Consider the following 6,000-nt stretch of genomic DNA (forward strand, 5'->3'; position numbering starts at 1 on the left):
TGTTCGTTTTGTCTTTACAATCATTTCTCTACTTTTACAAAAACATCTTTCTTTCTCTCTCTTTTCAGTTCTCTGCCTTTAAAATCCTTTTATCAGTTGTTTTGGTTGTTCTGGGATTCTGGGTCTTTATTGGCAGTTGAATTTGCCCTGCAGCAGCATCTCATGTCCAGCAGGCAGGTATCAAAAAAGAATCTGTTTACAGTGATGCATCGATCCACTCTGCTTAATCTCCCCCAGAGCAGAGTGTCTGAAAGCAACAGTTACAGCCACCAAACATCTACAACTTGTGTAAAAGCCAAACAACATCCAGATGTTTGATCGGATCCTCTGCGCTCTGATAATTCTCAGAGAGAGGAAGGCACTAAACACTGACACATATTTGGGAGAGCAGCAGAAAGCATCCCTATCCGGCTCCCAGTTTGGGAAAGTGGGAACATTTGATCATGCGTTCTACGATTTCCAGCAGCTGACATTTAAATGAAGTGATAGTGACACATGAAAGCAGCACAAAGTGTTGGATGAAGGTGATCTTTACCTGCAGCGGCAGCTCACATCCAGCTCTGGCTCATCACCACTCATCCCGTGTCCTCGGCTTCAGCTGTCCTTCCCCACGTTTTTTTTCCTTCCCCTCCTATCCTTCCTCTTCGTTCTTTTTCTTCCTCTCCCTTCCTCCTTCCTCTTCCTCCTCCTGCACTTGTTTGAGTCTATTTCAGTAGCAGCAACAGTCGAGCCCGCTGCGACGGTGGCATGGTTTCCAGCACTTTGGCAGAAGGTCACATTATCACTCGCTGGTTAAAAGGGAGGAGGGAAGAAGAAGAGGAGCAGGAGGAGAAAGGGAAGAAGTGATGGAGGTGAGCAGGTGTCAGAGTTCGAAATTAAATCATGGTTTCCCCTGTAATTGTTCCAGGATAAAGTTGAGACAGGAATGTTTTCAGGTCAGATGATAGATTTCATATTACAGAGCAGTTATTTACATTTCACCCCTGGGACTTCAAATAGCCTTAAAACTTCAGCCATGTTAAATTTGAGAAGAATCCTCCCGATTTTGACCCTTCGTTTCGCTCAGCGCTGTCCGGTTCAAAAAGACGCAGAAGTACCCCATGTTTGGTTGAGACAATCCTCCACGCTGGGTGCCCCGTCTTTCACACACTCTGCAGGGTGACCCAGCCTCCCTGTTTTCCCCTCCTCTGGTGCAACCAGCCACTCCATCAAATTAAGAGTCAGAGAAATGCTCCAGCTGCCCGGGATGAGGCTGTCAGCGACCAGCGACAGATGGCCGGAGTCGGGGTCCAGATGCCAGTCAGCTGCCGGAGTTGGGAAGCAATTGGACGCTCTTCTTGGCTTCCTTGGAAGCACAACTTCCTCTCTTCTTCTTTAAGCTGCACTTGTTGTTCAGTTGTGCTTGTTTGTGTTTCGTCTCATTTCCCCACCTGGATTCCTCCTCCCAACATCAGCAGAGCTCCTGCTCTGGCTCCAGCAGCCGGCTGTAATCCTGACTCCTACATTCATGTCACAGGAAGGGCTTGTGAGCTCTAATCATTATGTAGTAAGGATTTATCCTCAAACTCTCCCTCCCTCCTCCAGCTCTCCCTTCCTCCCTCACCCACCCATCCCGTTGGTTTCCCTCGCTCTGCTGTTGGCGCACCGGCCGTCCTACAACTCTCAGCATTTCAACAGCCTCCATCACGCATCGCATCTCCTTTTTATGCAACATTTCTGCCTATTGTGGCTTGTTGCGTTTCGAGTCTCCACAGGTTTGCCCTTGAAGAAATCTCTGGGACAGACTGAGTCAGTGATCTGTTTTCCTTTCTGTGTTTGCACCGGTTTCCAGTGAACAGTAAGCAAGCATCTACTCACTTCTTAGTTTATATTAATTTAGTAAATAAAGAACAAAATTACATGTCAGTGCATATTGAAAAAAACGGTGTTGCTGTGGCATATTTCATCCACCAGAGTGCAGCATTATGATTGTCCTTCTCTGTGTGTGTGAAGACATCCCAGTCCTCTGGTAAAGTCTCTCGGTTTCAGGACAGATTCTGGAACACGTTTGGTTTGGTTGGAGGTCCTGGATTGAGTTCTGATACCAAGGCTGGCTTGAAATTAACTTTTACAAACATCCAGATTGAGTCTTATAAGGTCTTTGCTTGTAAAACCGTGTGAAGGTCGTTCGTCTTCCTCAGGAATAAGAAGAGACACCCAGGTTCTGGCTTTATTCACAATGATGATGTCAGACATGGAATTACATCATTTCCTGTTGCCCCACCACCACCAACATAAAATGAAAAAAGTAATTTTTAACCCTGCGTGCGCTTTTACAAGTTTATTTATTAATGTGTTAATTTTTTTGGAAAGCTCTTGTCCCATGATGGAAATGGTGTTTGACATAACCTTGTTTCTCTGCAACTCTATAATTGTCTCAACTATTTGACTATTTTTTTGATAATCAATTGTTGAGCAGTGGCATAAATCGGTTTTATCAATTAATCAAGTTTTTATTTTTTGAAGATGGAAAATCTGGATTTTTTTCCCCCAAAAATATTCCTTGGGTTTCTGTAGTTCAGAGAGTCAAGTGTGACTTAAAACCTCATTCAACTCTCACTTTCTCAACTCTTTACTCTACATCGTCACCTGTGAGAGAAAACGTGAACACAGTTTCATCATTTCTCAGGTTTTTCATCTCTTTTCATCAGGGTTTTAATATCTTTGACTCATGCTACTTAAATACCCTACAACCACTTGTCCAAAATATTGTCCACTTTTTACTTTCTGGTCATTTCCATTTATATTGGGGAGTGTTATCAACTTCTATCCTACCTGGAGTAATTAGTCGCTGTTTTCTTTAAACTTTCCTTTTCTTCTCTTCTGTTGCACATCTTTTAGCCGGAGGTGGCACCCTGCTGTGTCACAGTAGTAACATGATCAACGTTCAGCACTGTGGTGGTTACTGAATCTGGTCAAGCTCTTTATTTCTCCTCAGTCCTGAAGTTTATAACTCAGAACTCTTTAAAAAAGTTGGGCACATTGAGACAAACCGGCTTTTCTCTCTTCTCACCACCAGTTTGACTCATGAAGCCATTTAGCTACATTTTCTTGTTTATCTCAGGACACCATCCCCATTTTGAGATCAGAAAACTAGGGCTGTTGTAAACGAATATTTTAGTAATCGAGTAATCTATCGATTATTTTTACAATCAATCGAGTAATTGGATAAAAAAAAGAAGTAAAACAATGGTAAATCTAACATAACAGCAGTATTACTATCGCATATCAACATCAGTCCACTTTTTTACAGTTGAGTTTCCCTAACAATAACTTTTCTGTAGTGTAGAAAATTAACTCGTAACAATAGTAGCTCATTTCCAAATTAACCTGAAGAAAAGTTATATAAAAATCTGAAATGATATTCTATTCAATAATAAAGAGGCAGGCTCACAAATACGCTTATAAAAAATGTCTATACTCCAGCTTTTAGTTTATGCATTCATCTTCAGTCAATTTCACAGATGAACTCTCACCTTGCCCAGACATTTATAGCTTTTGTTTTGGTGTATCTCAGTGACGGGATTTGACATCTTCGTTCGTCACACACAGAAACTCATCTACCAGCTACGTGCCGCCACAATGAGCTCCTCCACCCATTTATTGAGACCGGAATGATATCAAATAAATTGTCCGGTTCGTCCGTAAAGCTACACTTACGTTAATTATCTAATGCGCAGCCGCCCGCAATGTTCAGTCTATCCGCTCACCTGTATAAATACACCTGCAGCTCTTCCCCGCTGTTCGCTCTGAACCGCCACCAGGCAGCAGCTACAGGAGGAGAAAAGCTGCCGTCCTCCAGGCATCGCTCCCGTCATTTTAAAGATGCTTATTGGTCCCCCGTAAAACGACAAAGACCCAGACATTATCATCAATCAATAAAATCCTCCCAGGCCAAACTTGAAAATTGGACGTTATGCTGCTAACACTTAGCTTTCGTCAACAACTCAGGCGGAAGTGAGAGCGCTGCGCAACGCAAGTACTAACCCGGCCGGAACACGGTGCGCTAAATAATAAAACATAATTTAACGAAACTTCGAGGCAGATCAATTTTCCTCGAGGAATTTTAATAATCGAGGGACTCGAGTCATTCGAGGAATCGTTTCAGCCCTGCAGAAAACCAAACCCGGATCACACGTAGAACCATCTCATGGTTCTGTGTGCCTTTTTGTTCAGAAGAGAATAAATTGTTGCAGTTTCAGGCCATATTTGCAGATATGAACCTGGCATCTTGTAAACACTTCACCTCTCTCTCTTCTAGCTGTAGTGGGGCACTCGTTTTTTCCCCATATGGATGAATCCCGTGAAAAATGAATCCTTTGAGGCTGGAGGACTCGTGGGGGTTTTATGAGCTTGTCAGAGCTGCACTGAGAGATGTGACAGGGAGGCCATATTTGTTTCTCTGCAGCCGGCGCTGGAGGCGGTGCTTCATGACCTCATCAATCGCCAGACAATAACGATTCCGCCTCTTGTTATCAACAGCTTATAAAGTTAGCTTCGCTGTGATCAATAAGGCAAATGGATAAGAAAATAATCAAATGTTTAATTGCCTCAGCTTAGAGCTAGTAGTCTGGAGAAAACAGTGACAATAAACTATACAGTCATAATGAAGAAATGTGAATATTATAGAAAAGTTCATTTACTTCAGAAACTCCATCACTAAGCACAGATGTTTTCAAATTTTTATTTTTGTTAATTATGATGATTTTTTTTGCTTCCGGCAAATGAAAACAGCATTTAAGATTAGAATATTGCAACAGAGTAGGGTAGCAACTAATAACTAATGTTTTAATAACTGATTATTCTGACGATTAATCAATTCATTATATCCAAAAATTAGCATACTCTTCAGAAAAAACCTGAAAAAATGAAGTGTTTCATTTAAACACTTAAAACTTTTTATATAATATTAGAAATGCTTAAAATATACAAATAAACAAGTCTATTAATTTTTTTAGGTAGAAAAATAAACATCTTGTTGCCTAAAATTCAGTAACATGGCATTCCTTTAATTAATTAGAACCGGGTGCTAACACTTTTGGCTTAAACATATTTACAGTCAACTATGTTTTTATCTTAAATAGAAAATGTATTTTTATTTTGTAGTTTTGGCTTAATTACTGCCCTGAATATGTTGTTTTTTCAGCAAGTTGCCTCTTTTGAGTTTGCATTCTTCAGTTACGATTGATTACTACGTTAGTTGACAATTATTTAAATTATCAATTCATCATGGTTAATCTGATTAATCATTTCAGCCCTAAAACAGAGCAATAAAAAACATTTTATTTATTTATTATTATTTTTTTACCCCTCCAGGGGGTCTTTTTGTGGGCTCAGGTGTCCCTTATATGACAGCAGGCTGACAGGAAACGGGGGAAGACATGCGGCAAATGTCGTCGGGTCCGGGAGTCGAACCCGCGACGGCCGCGTCGAGGACTCAAGGCCTCCAAATATGGGTCGCGCTAACCGCTACGCCACCACGGCACGCCCAATAAAAAACATTTTAGTATAAAAATGTGGGCTAAATGGAAAAGTATGTTTAATACTTGCTTAAAAGTTATTTTAAAAGATATCTTTAATCTGACAAACAAGCCTCATTACAACTGATATCCTAATTTATTTGTAACAGTCTGAAGTGCATCTTATTTATTATTGCAGAGTTGTTGAAAAGTAAATGCACCTCTGACAGCAGCTTTAAATACTGTACATGCAGGTCAGTTTAAGAAGACAGAAAATACGACTTTGCTTTGTTTAAAATATACAGAATGTGGGTGAAAAGAAAAGAAGAAAAGGTATATCTGTGACGTTTTGGTAACATTTGGGTGGAATCTGTGAATCAGTAAAAGAAAAAAGTATGAACTGTAATAATAACGTTTTAAAATTTAATCTTATAAATCTACTAAAATGTAAAATCTTAGTACATAGCCACCAGGAGTCCTTGATCTAAACTCAAATCTAACT

At 40.5% G+C, this 6,000-nt stretch overlaps 1 protein-coding gene across 1 annotated transcript in view; it reads right to left on the reverse strand.

Moving 5' to 3' along the window:
* grin2ca (glutamate receptor, ionotropic, N-methyl D-aspartate 2Ca) overlaps positions 1-1,533 on the reverse strand; it is a 53,618-nt gene extending 52,085 nt beyond the window's left edge. The window contains exon 1 of the mRNA XM_028041386.1: positions 536-1,533. The gene's annotated coding sequence lies outside the window, so the exon portion shown is untranslated. The remainder of the gene's footprint in view (positions 1-535) is intronic.
* Between the last annotated feature and the right edge of the window lie 4,467 nt (positions 1,534-6,000).

The sequence above is a fragment of the Xiphophorus couchianus genome, chromosome 16, assembly GCF_001444195.1.
Source record: "Xiphophorus couchianus chromosome 16, X_couchianus-1.0, whole genome shotgun sequence".
In the NCBI taxonomy this organism is placed as follows: Eukaryota; Metazoa; Chordata; class Actinopteri; order Cyprinodontiformes; family Poeciliidae; genus Xiphophorus; species Xiphophorus couchianus.